The sequence below is a fragment of the Mycteria americana genome, chromosome 3 (genome assembly GCF_035582795.1).
Source record: "Mycteria americana isolate JAX WOST 10 ecotype Jacksonville Zoo and Gardens chromosome 3, USCA_MyAme_1.0, whole genome shotgun sequence".
Lineage (NCBI taxonomy): Eukaryota > Metazoa > Chordata > Aves > Ciconiiformes > Ciconiidae > Mycteria > Mycteria americana.
In genome coordinates, this window is record NC_134367.1 from 61,631,413 (window position 1) to 61,646,955 (window position 15,543).

Below are 15,543 nucleotides of genomic sequence, written 5' to 3' on the forward strand. Positions count from 1 at the left end.
CTGTTATTTCTGTATTTCCACACTGAATTCTAGAGCATGACAGCAATTCCCGCTCTCCTCCGAGACAAGGAGGGAACTCATACCATGAAAGATTGAAAGAGTTTGGGCCATTGAAGGTCCTTTACAAAATCTTTCCATCCAACTCTAGAATCTGTGCAAGCCCAAACATTTCACATAAATGCCTGAAGGAGAATTTTGACGCTGCTTTCATGTGCTGTAGGATTTTGAGAATACTGAGGAGCTTTCTGGGAGCACGTTTAGTTACTCACAAAAAGTGCAAATTCAGGATAGCTGGGGGTTTTTTAGTAAGTTTGCTGAGGGTTTAACTCATCGGATACAGCTTTTTTTAATGGCTTCCTGAGAAATATGCAAGGTACAGGCTGTGATTTTGCTCTCCTACCGAAAGCGGTTTTTTTCTCCTCGAATGGCCAGTACAAACATCTTCATGCCTCATCTATGAACATCATGTCCTATCAGGAAAATCTCTTTTCTCAATAACCGAGAAAAATATTTGCCCTGTTTGCAATTTCATGTGCTATCATGTGATAACAAGACTGTTATTTGGAAAAACTCTGTTGGTTTTCATTCTTATAATTACAGCGCTTACTTAGTTGTCTGTTGAAATGTTCTTTGGTCCCCAAGGCCATTTTTATATAAAGTCAAACTCAGAAACAAGTATTTTTAGGTCTTATTTGAATTGCTATTAGCATATGAAGTTTTCTGCTATTTGTAAACTTTTCTATCAGTTCAGTTAAAATTTGAAGCATAAATTTAGTTCAACTAGCATCATCTGAAGTGTATGCACTTCATTTTTACATTCATTTTGTCAGCTATACATCCCCCATACCATATGCTATGATACTCTCAAAGAGAAGCTAAATCTTTTCTGCACAGTAATTGTTTTCATTTCTATTAAAAGAGAAAGGCACAAATAATAGGTACAGTGAAGGCATGCAATCTTTGGCATGTCACTAAATCCTTGATGTCTATTAAAACCCCACCTAAACTTGCAATTCCCTTGACAGAGCACGTAGGAAGGCCTTTCTCCATCTGCTGTTTTTGCTGATGAGATGCCAAATGTCTTTACAGATACTCTCATAGAAAAGGAAGGAAATGCAATTACAGGAATCATGCTCTTAAAAGCACCATTTGAGAAAAAATAAAAGGGTGAAGTGATTTTATATATACTAGATCACCTCAGAGAATGATTACAAAGGGTGTTCATTTACAATAGAAAAGAGTGATAACTGATTTTTATATATTGGTGTATATAAAAGGTGGTGTTTGAAATGGCCATCATTCTCTGCTAGTTCAGCTGTCCTCTTGCCTTTAAACCTACAGTTTAGCACAGAATAAGAAAATAGCTTTTATCAAGTTTAAACAAATCTAGTAGAACTAACTGAATCTGATTATTTTAATGAAAGGACCAGTGTTTTAAATGCTGTGAAAATGTTAAATCTTAAAATCATCCTAAATATTTGCCTCAACTGCATCTAGAACAGCTTTATACAGTGGCATTGTATTGTTAGATGTATGCACGCAGATGTGCTTTCAGAACAACAGCAAATTGTTACAAAAGACACGCTACTTGTTTTGCTTGTTTGCAATGCACTGGTATGGAATTAAAGCATTCCCTTAGAAACTGCAATGGTAATGACACCTTTTTTTTTTGGTAACACATCTAAACCGAAATGTCCAGAGCCAATCAGCTGGCGTCTTTTGACATTTTTGTTGGCTTTTTTTTTTTACACAGAAGTAAATATGACAAACAGGATTCAAGCAGTTTTAGACAGGGATTTCTTTCATATTCACAACATTTGCTTGAACTGAAGTACAATATTAAAAGCATCAAGTTGCTGAAAGAGTGTCTATGAAAATAAAACCGTCTTTGTGAACCATAGGTGATACATTTTCTGTGTTCTCAAATATAGGTGTAAATTGAAACAGAGTAAAACTAGCAAGAGCAAACAGGAGAAGAATTAAAACACTATGTCTTTGTTGTTTCATTTCCTTTACTACAGAGTGCAATCAATACTTTACAACAGGGTTAATATGGTCTCTTCAAACATACTATTATTCTTTCAAAATAGCACAATAACTTTATTAGTTATGCTGTCTGCAGTCTTTCCAATGTGACAGGATTGTGTGGGTGTTCAGATTGTAAGTAATTTTCTTGGTGCCCTCTGTTGGAGTATTTTCCGTGAGTGCTAACAATAGCAGCTAGCACCACACAGCTGCAGGAAATTTGAGTGGTGGAAGTTCTAATTCTAATTAGTATAATTAACACAAACAGAAAAACGTCCCACACTGAGAGACTTACTATTTCTGCTTAGTAGTTATTGAATATTCAGATTCCACATCTGCTGGTCCTTTACTAGTCAAGTGAGGTTGTAGCGGTTGGTTTTGGGTTTTTTTTCCCAGCTTCAGGTGCACTGAAAGGGATTTTAAAACATAGCCTAGAGACTGATCTGGTAACTAGTTGTTTGTATTCCTTCTTGTACCTTACTTTTGGAAAGCATATGTTTCGGAAGTAAATAAATGTGAGTAAGCATTGGCCCCATTTGGTGTAGCAGTGCCTCTTGCTTTAGGTTTCAGATGAATTCTGTGTTCACAATGCAAGAATAAGATTGCTTCCTTTGCAAGAGAATCAAGATTCAGCAAATTTAGAAATAATCCGTATGACCGGCTACACCGCTGTATCGAACACCTCAACCAAATGGTCAATGGCCAGCCTTCCGGAGGGGAGGAAGAATGTCATCAAACTTATTATTTGAGGACATTTGAATATCCTAGTGACTCACTTCAGAATTGGCTTGGATCTCATGGTCCCAGGGACTACCATCCTAGGTAACTTTGTCAACATCCTAATCCTGGGGAAAAATCTTTTTTTGGTTTGTTTTTTTTTTTTTTTTTGTATAAGCTTGCTCAGGTCTTGGCATTCCAAGTACCTGAGCATCACTATTTCTGTTTATAATCCAGGGTGCCAGTATCCTGGCAGGACAGTTTTCCATTTGTCTTTGATGATATGTATCACCTTAGCAAAAGGGCAGAAATGTGATGTCCTTGCTTACAATGAGAAGTACCCTAGCTACAAGTAGCTGCATTTGTGTAGCAACGTGCTACTCGGCATTACTTTGCTACGCAAAGTAATACTCAGTAGCATTCAGTACTGCTGAATACAAGTGTTACCTATATGGCTGGTCCCAATGGACAAAATATGGCAGAAGTCATAATCTGAGAGGGGATTAGTTAATATAGAAAGGACAGATATGTTGGCTGGTGCTTATGAAAATTGAAGAATTGAGGAAAATGTTATCTGTTGCAATTAGGTCAGTGTTGGGCAATCTGGACTGCCTCACCTGCTGAAGTTAGAAGTGGTCATATCTGCACAAAATGATAATTTTGCTATCCCTTTTCTTGTCAAGATTGAGTCAATCATCATGTGACAGACCACCCATGTGTAAAAAGATATATGTCTGGTGGGAGCTGATATGGAACCTGCAGATGGGCTTATTGGCTTTGAAAAGCAAGTAATTTTCCATTAATACTTTCTGTAGAGGATAAGGCCCTGATACCTTTCAGATGAGCTGTAATTAGGCCATTATTTGAGGTCTCAGATACTGCAGCTGATAACTGTGGAAGTTCTAGTCTTTTTCTAAAATGCCCTTTTATGTTTCAGTCTGGCTTTCAGTCTGGATATAGCACTGAATGAATCACTCATGTTAATTAATAGTCAACATATTAGCTGCATGAGTTGCTTATAATTTTTTCTCTCTACGTCAGCCTCACCTCGGATATCCATTATTAATAGTAAACTGTTTTACAGAAGCACCCACTTACAGTTAGGTACTGTGCAAATATGTATAAAAACACAAACCCACAAAGCATAGAAACTAGAGAAAGATAGGATTAATGACCTTATTACTCCACTGTGAATCTCTGTAACAGCAGCTAATTCTCAATACGGGAATTTTGTTTCTGCAACTTACCTCTTCCTTTGAGATTTCTTATTCTTTGCATGTGGTCTAAAGAACATGTATTTCCTCAACTATTTTTAAATGAAACAAGTATAACATTTGTAGTAGCCTTTTTCATGTTAAAGGATCTAACTTTGGCACTTAGATAATTACTAGGATTTGTATGTCACAAATGTACATTGCTCAATTATAATATTTTGAAAGATTCATTTGGGGTCCAGTAGTTCACCTGTGTTTCTTTTCAAGTGTTTCTTACATGATCACTTGCCCTTAAGTAATTAGCAAGAATCAGCTGATCTGAACTAAAATAAGTAGTTCTTGGTATGGAACTCATAAAAAATGAGGTATTCCCCAAGAACGACAGAGAAAGAGGAGGGTTAGATATACAGAAAAAAATAATTAAACACACAGAAGAATGAAAAGTGCATAAGCATCAATGAATTAGTACATATATGCTCTCATACACACATCTTACTAGGAATTGTAAGGGGCTTGGGAGTGAGAGATCGAGATGTTTGCAAGAATCTTCTGAAATAGATGGGACGCCATAAAAAACTGGGAGCTGGAAGAAAAGAAAAAAGCTTACCAGGTTTTCCAGAGGGTGGAAGAATATGAAACAGCAGCGAACAGCAGAAGCTGGGAAGGCTGCAGGAAGATGGGGGCAGAACAACAGCCCGAGTGATGGGCTTTGGGCTTTTTCTGCTGTGAAGCTGAACATCCAGTAGGGACTGGGGGCCTGGGAGCAAAGAAGAGAGGAATAAGATAAATCCCAAGGGGAGAGGTCTGGAGAATTTCTTCTGGGATAAACAGGAAGGCAAAAGATTGAAAAGACCTCTTAGGACAGAGTACGTGAAGAGTGGAACAGGACACAGGGGCAGTGCGAATGCCCCAGGGCTGAGGTGTACAAAGTAGTGGTAGGGAAGCACTGGATGGAGACTTGCCCTTCTAAAGCACTACACAAAGTGTTTGTTAAGATGGCGTTTTGTTTATGGTTAATCAAGGGAATTGCAAGGCAAGTTCTGACTGATTAGTCCTGTCAGAAACCTGACTCCATGTGTCAAGTGTTTGCTGCCTTAACAGACAGAAACATCCTGACTGCCTAGGCTTTTGTGTTTGTTTTCCCTCCAGCTGGTGAGATCCTTGGTCTAGAGGAGATAAAAGTATTAGGTGAGAAGTGTTAAAATGCATCTAATTACACTGCATTTCACCTGCAGTTTGCCTGATAGAGGTCATAGGGTTCAAAAAATCCAACAGATAAACAGAAAACATTCTCGTGGGTTTTGGGGTTTGTTGTCCTGAAGCGGCTGCTTGCATGGACCTCTGTCAGGACATAGCTAAGTGGAGCAGAAAGATATCACTTCACACTGCCTGCTGCCGAACGCCAACAGAACATAACTGCGTGTTCTCCACTTCACTGTGCTACCAAGTCCTTCAGGTAAGTGCAGATCACCTTAGCTGATAGTCACCTGAAGCAGGCCAGGTTTGCAGGGAAGCAGGTGAGGCATGTCCCCTTCACCCACGCCACCAGCTCTGTAGAGTGCCAGGAGGTGTCTTAAAATACTCCATCCATTTGAAAGTGCATGTATATCTGTGTCTTGCACAGTAGTTGTGGTGGTGGAATACTTTCTGGTTTGTTCCTCTTTGAGTCTTGCAATAGCCGGTAATAAGTAACTTTAGTCAGTAGCAGTAAAGATAGAAAAATAAAATTGTAGCTAGTACACCATATGTTGATTTGCAGCTAGGATGCAAACCCTGCCTTCAATAACATCTGTGTGAAACAGCTCTGCTATCCAGCTGCCATCACAGTTTTCTCTTTGGAAAAAGGAAAATATGTTTCTACATCTCAGTTCATTTGAGGTACACGCTCCAGAGAGGCCAGTTCTAGTATTATGTTTTCTGAAAACTTGTGCCAATCATCAGTAAGACTTCAGATGCACCAGTAAAGCTTGTTATATAGAATGTCACTGTACTAAATATTTGGTGTGAGCTTTCTGTGAAACAAACCTAATATCTGACCCCTTAGGCTTAGACACAATAGACATACGCCCCTGACATTGCTGTCTTCACTGAATATTTACCGTCACATAAAACTGATCAGTGAATTCTGTGCTTTCATGGAAGGGAGAAAATACTTAAGTAAGTAAATGAACAGACAAAGATTGTGAAAAGTCATGAACTTTCCAGAACTGAGGTTTTTATGCTGAGAATTACTGTATTATAGAGAGTAGTTTCAGAATTACCGTAGAAGTGGGTGTCACGGTTCTGCAGTTGAGCTGGTCACAGCAATTCAGGTTTTTTTGTTGTTGTTGAAATGTGTTGTTTCACAAGTGTGCCATTTCAACACATTTTGAGAGAGGTTCTCCCATCATCATTAGCTGGTCATTAGCACAAGCAGCTGTCATGAAGGAGCTCTAAGGTCAGTTCTCTTTTCTGATGACTCAGAGCAGAGGATTTCATGCATCTGAATTTCACACATTCAGAAATTCAGAGATTTCTGAATAACCTGCACATTAAGCTTGTCAGAGAGACGTTGCTTGTCCCATGTTAATATTACAGCAAATGGACTCATACCTGCTTTCTGAGTCAAAATGTGCTTAGTAAGTCCGAACACCATACCATTCACATGAAAATGTTCAGAAAGTGTGTTTACCCTGTAGGACTGGAATCATACTTTTAAGACACAGTCATTACATTAAATTATTTTAATAAACTATAAGTATTAGGAAAGTCAGGGCTACATCTGTATTTCCTCTTTCCAAAACACAGGAAAAGGTGAAGTAATAGAGCTATTGCCTCTTTGTCCTCTTCCAGAAACAAATATATCCAGTTCTGCTTATTGCCTGTGATCCTTATTGCAAGCATTTACACCACGCATGTTTCCATGTCTTTCTTTGCGTGTTGGTTTTTAGGATCATTCAAAACAAAGCAAAACAAACAAACAAAAAACCCCAACCTCAAACCCAAAGAGTTATTTGTTTTTAAGCTAAACTCACCTCATGCCACAGTTACCCTTCAGATATCTGTTTATTTGTAATGGAGCTATGCAAGGGATATTATTTATTTAGTAACTGCAGGTCGAACAAAACTGTATTAGTGTGGGTTAGGGGATGCATTAGTAGTATTACAGCATCTCAGAGCCTTGTCATGAGTTAGAGCCATGTGGTGTTTCATGCTGCATCCTCAATGCAGGAAAACAGCCCCTCCTTCAAAGATGAGATGGTCTAGGACAAAGGACACCAGACATGTACAAACAGGTCTGGAAGTAAAAGGAAATAATGTCTCAGTGACTGAACACCAGTTGCCCAGCTGGTTTTGAGGACACCTTCATATAAAAGAAATACTGGAACTGCTTATGTACTTTGAGTCCTGGTTTTCACATTCTCTGGAGAGGAAAAATAGCTTGGAAGCAGATTTATCTGCGCCTACAAGTTCTTGATTGCATTTAAATTCCTTTGAAGAGCAGAAGTATTTACAAAATACTTCTTCCTTTCCTAATGTGAAAGGGAGCTCTTTGCTTATGCTGCTATTCCTTATTTTGCACTCCCACATTTGCATGGAATTTCTAATTTATTTTTTAATTATTTTTCCATATAGAAATACCTTCAGATCGCCAAGGGGCTGCAAATTGTAGAGAAAAGCAGGATGGCATATCAGTTTATTGCTGCTCCTGCTGGTATTTGTGATGAGGTGCCAATGACAGGCTGGGTGAGGGCTGTGGTGGCCCTGCCCCTTCTTTCTGGCGCTGCTGAAGCTATAAGGGAACCCCCAGAATGTCTGTGTGCTGCCCAGGAACGTGCTGTCCCCACCCCTCCGTGGACTCAGCGCACCCACAAATGTATATGCACAGATGGCCCCGAGCTCAGCTGGTGTAAATCAGCGCTGGCCATCCAGCAGACTGGATGTACTCGCTGTAAATAGATGCTGTGCATTACATATCTGTGTCAGTGTAAGACCACATTCCTGCGATATTGGGGCTGAGAACTTAAATCTATAAAACTCAGGCAAGTAAAATTAAAGTTGCAGTCACTTGCTCCCCTTGACATACAAAATATGGTACTTCATTACATGTTTATTTTTAGTGCATGTGCAATGCAACATGAGGGACTTAATGTTGCCATGGGAACCATAACTTTGAATTCCTGACTTTTTATGCATTCATTTTTTTTTTCCTACTATGTTTTATTTTTAAAAAAAGTGTACAGAAAGATCATGGACAAAAAAATATTGGACAGAACTCCAGTCAGTGGTACATTGGTATGATTAGCATCAGGGGGAGAATAACAAACCTAAAATAATGTCAGTCTTAAATAGTAAACAGAATTATAATTGGCAAAACGTGATGACTTTGAATACGACTAAATTGATCCGGCAACAGGATCCCGTAGTGCTGCATATATATGTCTCAGATTTTATATATCTGCCCCAAATTTTATTGAACTAGTACCTGAGCACGATCATTTTTCTGCCAGTCTGTTGCAATGGAAAAACAAATAGCTATCAAAAGGAACAGAAAAAATAGATCTATACGCCTGCATGGAGATTCAGCCCTAGCTGCTGAACATGGTAAAAGGTTAACTTTTTTATATACGTTGATTTTTTTAAAAATTATTTTTTTCTCTCTCAAAACCTATTTATCCTGAGGCAGTTCTATTCTGTCTTTATTGCACAGTCTACACCATAGCCTGTAAAGAAAGAGAGTGCTTTGACCACTGTACCATTTTGTAACTCTAGAAAGATAAGGACACAGCAGTAGATATGTTAATAGACACTTTTAAACTTATTGTTGCTCATTAAGGAGGCGATTCTTCTGTCAGCTGCACATTCAAACTGCCTGGAAAATGGAGATTTCACTACTATCCTGTGGGCTTCAGGGAAAAAGTACCTGAGACTTGTCTCTAATAATCTCTCCAAAGGAAGGGGCTGATACTGATGGAGAAGATTCATTGCTGTGCCTTTGATTTCCATCCAGCCATAATCCCTGCCTGACATAACTCCATCTGTGTGAATTTTACGCCTCACACAGTTAACAGCAATGTGAAGGAAGTCTGAGGCGGTATCTCAGAAGATGTTATTTACAAACACTGGACAAACATGCAGTGGCCTTGCTGTGCCTATAATGCTTTGGCTGGTTTCTATGAGTTTCTGAAACACAGTGAATAACTATTTACAGTGAATAAACTATTTTACAAACTATTAGAAGCATACTAGTCAATCCGTATATATAGTGCATGGGTATGACTGCCAGGCCACAGAAGACTAGTGCTTTATTACTGCTCTGCTCTATTGGATGGCGCTGTCACTGAAGAACATCCCAGGTGGAGATAAGCACAACCTTTAACATAAAAGGATACAAAAAGTTAGATATGCATAAAAGTTACCGGCAAATATGCATGTTCTCTTTACAGAGCTCAGAGATGCATTACAACATCTTTCTGGATAACAGTTTATTAGTATCAAAATAGCGTCTGGGAGAATATGCAGACATTGCATGTCTGTACCAGACGCTCCTCTGAAGAGTTTAGGTCACTTGCAATAGCTACGGGGGTCTGAGTTTCTCTAGTGGCATCACAGATCTATTTTGGCAAGCATATTGTCGGCTGAGTACATAAACAACACACAAATAATACCCCAAACTGTGCTTATCTGTTCACATGTTTTCTCTATGAACAGATTTCTGTGTGAACGAAAAGGACAGCGCCGGTTTTATCTGGTATAATGCTGAAGTAACGTACTGTAATCGTTCAAGATACCCGTGAACCATGACCACGTTTGCTGTCTAAGACCCTTTCTTCCCCATGAAGGCTGTGCAGCAGTGTCTGACCACGGCGAGCCATGTGGTCCCATTGTTTCTCTCTGAAGAACATTCGTCTTAAGACTGTACTTAAACAAGCCTGGGCAAGATTTTAAATTCCCTCTTCCAAGCAACCACTTGTGATTTATCTGTTCTGTTACTGTTGCCTTTCTCTTGGACAGCATAACATTTGAGGGTTTGTTGTAAGCTACCTTGATCGAGAAACAGAGCAAGAATTATTTGCAGGTATTTTCTAATAAGTCTGTTGATAAATCTATCTTTGGGAAAACGGTAAGAGTTCCAGTCTCCCAGTTCAGTATATGCTGTTTATGGTTTTATTAACTTTACTGCAGCGATATCCAAGGAATCGAGGATTACTAATCGTCATGAGTGTTCTCCAGGAGTGGGACATCCTGAGTAACAGGACTGCTGCTGGAGGACATGTTCTTCTCAGACTGCTGCCCTGAATGCTGGTCTGCGACGCTATTGGTGGTGCCACCAGTTTCCTTTATCCTTGCACGCGTCAGAATAATGTGAAGAAATCACATGGCCCCTTTTACAATCTGATTACAAGCACCTGACCACTCAGGCTAGTTTCTGTTGATTAAAAAAAATGGCCCTATATTAGGGATTATTCGAGAGCTCAGAGCATTTTAAAGATACAACTGTTTTTCTATGCACTGTGATCCTTTTCCCTTGCATTCATAACCCGAGGTCCATCCTCTGCTACACTCTGGAGCCTAAGAGAAAGTCAAACAAAATGCTTCTTTGTGCTCTCTCCCTTCAGCCCTGGCTCTGCCCTCTGTTCCAGGCTCATGTTTGTACACAAAAGCATACACATCATTCATAGTGGCAGAAGCAAATCTGGATGAGCCGGGTCCCTTGCCGATGTGGAGCCAGAGGGCATGATCAAGCATGCAGTTGTTGACTGATGGCTCGTTCGCACAATGTGAGTCTGAAGCAATTCTTTCTACTAGATAGTTTAGCTTATTGTTAAAAGAAAATTGCTTGGGTTTTATTTGGGTAATGTGCCTGCTGGAGGGGGTGTGCATAAAAGTTTTTGCATCTGAGAGCACCGAGATGCATAATATTAGGGTGATCATGATGTCGTCTTACTAGTAAGACAACTTGTCCTTTTTTGTCAGCGAATTGCAAAGATCTGTCAAGGCCCAGTTTAATCTACTCCCTGTAATAGGATTTGTCTGTAGCTTGAGGAAACAGAAGCTTGTAATGCATAGGGTTATTAAGAGTGGGATGTAAGCTATTTGAGACTCTTTAATAAAATATAATATCAGTATATTCAATGAATATGGAAAGAGGGATCTAAATATTTCTTGTTACAACCTTCAAATATCTTGGGAGAGGAGAATGATACCAATTAAAACAAGGGGAAAAAAGCAATAGCTCTCTGAATTCTAGCCTTCCTCAAAGTTAAATATTGATGTAAGCTAGAGTTCAATTCAAGAATCTCATTGCCCCTGCTGTAACCATTAAACTAAATCCCTGCCCCATTCCAAGACAAGGTTAATGTTTTTAGGGAACCTTGTGAACAACAGCTTTAGTTGCTTTCATGTACACCCATGCGTAGCCCTTTTGCAAACAAGGCAGTTTTAAACAAGGAAAGATACAGCTGCCAGGAGGTACAAAGTATTCTGCCCTGTGAATTGCCTCGCTTCCTATGTAACAAGCTTTGAGACAGTTGAAAGTATTTGCAGTCCCAAACCTCCCTCACCTCCTCCCTCAGTGCCTTGACAGGAAACACAAAAATCGAAAGCTTTAATTGCCTCTTTTTAGAGGGAGTTTTGGTGTCTGGAGCAAGCAATCAGCACACAGTGATTGAATTTTTTTGTGGATAGAGCCATTAGGAGCAGGGCTCTGTTTCGTATGCTCCTGAGCATTAAAGGTACTCTGTGGCAGGAGACAGATTGCTTTAACATAACATTTCTGATTGTCTTCCACAAACACAGTTATACCCATCTGTCCTGGTTTCGGCTGGGATAGAGTTAATTTTCTTCCTAGTAGCTGGTGTAGTGCTGTGTTTTGGATTTAGGATGAGAATAATGTGGTAACACACTGATGGTTTAGTTGTTGCTAAGCAGTGCTTACATTAAATCAAGGACTTTTCAGCTTCTCGCGCTCTACCGACTGAGAAGGCTGGAAACGCACAGAAGCTGGGAGGGGGCACAGCCAGGACAGCTGACCCCCACTGGCCAAAGGGCTATTCCATACCATAGGGCGTCATCCTCAGTACAGAAACTGGGGGAAAGCTGGCTGAGGGGCCGCTGCTCGGGGACGGGCTGGGGATCGGTCAGCTGGTGGTGAGCAATTGCATCGTGCATCACTTGTTTTGTATATTCTTTTATTAATATTATTATCATATTTTATTTCAATTATTAAACTGTTTGTGTCTCAACCCACAAGTGTTCTCACTTTTACTCTTCCGATTCTCTCCCCCATCACACCAGGGGGGCGGGGGGGGGGTGAGCAAGCGGTTGTGTGGGGCTCAGTTGCTGGCTGGGGTTAAACCACGACACCATCACATGTACAGTCATATCCTTGTTGTTGGAGATTCCTGGAACTGGAGTAACTTAAAATAAACCAAGAGTGGCATCTTTTAGTCAATAATGTTTTTGCAGCCCCTATAGTACATCAAATTCACTGTCTACCTTGCTGATTAATATGACCTTGTCTGTGTTATACGTAGACAGGTTAAATACCTAGATTGTCAGTCACTGCCAAAATGTCACTAAATCTATTGAACTGAAATCACAAATAGGCAAATTGGGACACTCCTACTCGCTTGAGTTCTACAAGTACTCCCTGATTGTGGCCCTCCAAAAGTACCGTAGGGCAAAATGTATGTTTTGAAACGAAACATCCTGGTTCCCCTGGCTGGTTGCCTCTGAATACAAAGTCCAGTTTCAGATCTCTGAACGCCTGACTTGCAGGCTGTGCCGACATGTCACATACAAGTGGTCCTCAGCCTGTGGAAGGAGAGAAGCAGGGGTGAAAGGGGCAAATTTCACTTTCTGTTTGTTGGGGCTGGGGCTGTTTTGGGGGTGTTTTTTGGTACCTGCAGAGTTTTGCAGGAATGGCAAAAGTACAGGAACAAGTACGGTAAGATTTTTTGGTTTTAATTGAAAGAGAATTATTTGGGGTTCGTCATTATGAAATGAAAATTCTCTTTGGACAATGATAAAATAATGACATAAAACAAAAGGGGATTTTTCCCTAAGGAATTATCCTTAGTTTAAGGACTAAGAATGTGTTATTAATAACCTGAGTTAATCTGGAAAACAAGGAATTTGAGCTCCCTCTGTAAAGTTATTTGCTAAAGGAAATGGGCCTGGATATTTTCTCAGATAGACAGAAGGGAGAAGGAGTACAGGTCATTTTCCCATTAATTTTATTTGAGACAAAATCGTACAGTGAAAGCATCAGAGAGAAATTTAGGCCAGTCATGACTCAAATATATTCCACTGAGGCTTTCCGCAGGTCAGGAGGAGTGTAGTGTGCCTTCAAGGAGTCCAGGACTCCCAAAAGGGTTTGTAAACTGGCTTGTGGAGAGACAGCAGATGGTTACTCTTGTGGCCTCACCCATCCTCTCTCAGGAAGCTTATTCACTCTGGGAACTGTTGCAGTGGTGAAACTGCTCTTGAGGCTTAAATTGGACCCTACCAAAGAGCAGCACGTCTCTATCAGTACTCCTTCCCTGAAGTGTCTCAGGTTACTTCTCTGAATCCTTCCTTCCAAAGCAGATATTACCTCTTTTTTATTAGAGAACGTGGAACATAAAACATCTTTTTTATTGCCACTCTGTTTTGGGTCCCAAAGGTTTTGCTTATGATGAGCAACATGACATCCAAAACACTTCATAACTTCCTGAAGAAATCTGAAGTCTGTAATTTTCAGTGACTTCTAACACAGCAGAGAATTGCACAGACTGAGAGCCCCGCTCACGGAGAGGCTCGAGGAGCGCAGCGCTGAGTGCTGCTCAAGGGGCGCGGGCAGTAAAGGTTACATGCCTGTAACCGGGGGAAAGCAGCGGCTCTAAGATGCCTTGGCTCTCTGTACAGTCACAAAACTTAACTGGGAGGAAATCTCCAAGAGAGAAATAGGATTTATTCTTTCCTCCTTTCACAGAGATAAGCATTTTTCCCAGCCACAAATGCTTCTCAGTGGTAGGGACCTAGGAACCCAGCCCTTCCCTTTCTAAGTCAGGGAAAGCAGAGATGTGCCATTCCCCTCTTCACTGCTTCCGACAGCTGATCGTAAGCAATCACTGGGGGCACCATGCAGGGTACAGATCCGTCCTTTGCCTGAGCTGAAGCGGGAATTTGAAGGTTGTTTCAGTTTCTCAGATAAATGTGTTAACCACAGGTTATCGGGCAATCCAAGGAGCATCTGGAAGCCTCCCAGACTAGGAGGTCTATGGGCGCTCTGTCAGGCGGGCTGCAGTTCACGCTCTCTGACCCAACACATTTCCACATCTGTGTACAAGAGAAAATCTTCAAAGAAGAGAGCAGGAGAGACCAACTTAGAAACCACTATAGCCTAGTGAAAAATATGCTTAGTGACAAATTAAGAGACCACAGTCAAGCAAGAATGAAAGTTTTCTGTGCATCTTAAGTATGTTGACTTAACTGGGTGTAAGGGCGGGAGTTAGTAGTGGGAAATAGCTTTTCTCATTACTGCCAGGGCTGTGGTATGTATTCCGGTATTGCCAAGTGCAATCATAGCTGCCAGTTCCCCATGCAGATCAAGATTGTACCCAGGCCTGTGCCTACTTTCCAGGTAAACGCTCTAATGGTGCTAATGACGTAATTAGAGGGATCGCTTCCGGTCTCTTCTTTGTCTTTTGCTTGCATTAGACACAATTCCAGAAAACAACACCATCAGACTTTGTAAAAGCCATAATTAGGGGCAGGGAACACCTAACTTTCAAATTCTACTGAGTTTTGTGGAAAACAAAGAGTTTTGCCAAAGACTTTAAGTGGATAGGATGAGAGAGTGTTTAAACTCTCTAAAACTTAATGTTTAAAAGTTGAACTAAATGGCACCCTCGGGCATCCTTAGTTGAACTAAGGTGGCACCCTCAGGTCTTAATCATTAGATTACAAGAGAGATGAAGACCTAAAACGTGGACATAAAAAAAAGCAGGGTATTTTCAAAAGCAAAATATCCCTAATGAATTGATTTCCCCCTCAAAATCTGAAGTGTATCTCACCTCATAAACACTCACATTGTGGAAAAAATACAAGTAATGAGTTCCAGTGGTGTGAGGAAAAACAAGGACTGACAAGAGAAGGCATGAACAAGGTGGCAATGAAGTTCTGCAAGTGAGGCTATTTCTGGTTGTAAATTATTTTAATAAGGCACACAAGAGAGAACCTGCTTCCAATATAATGGTGGAAAGTCACTGCTAAGCTTACTGTGTCTTACTAGAGCTAGAGGCTGGTAAAAGATTGTGGGATTTTTGGGCAAAATCTTGTACTCACCAAACCCTCGTATAATCTCAACAGTAGGATTGCAGAGTGGTTCAGAGTGCAATCCTATATGTTTCAAACAAAGTTTATAAGCAATGAGCCCGTGAAATCAAGATTCCTAACTTCAGAAGGTTAAACTTTCTGTTGACTTCACCTTTCCAAAGATTTCAGGACTAAATAAGAGTCTGTGGTCCATGCAGCTGCAAGGGAAGCAATGCTCCACGCTTATTTTTTAAACTTATTTGCAACAGTAGATAAAATAGCCAGTCTTCATGTACATGTACACACA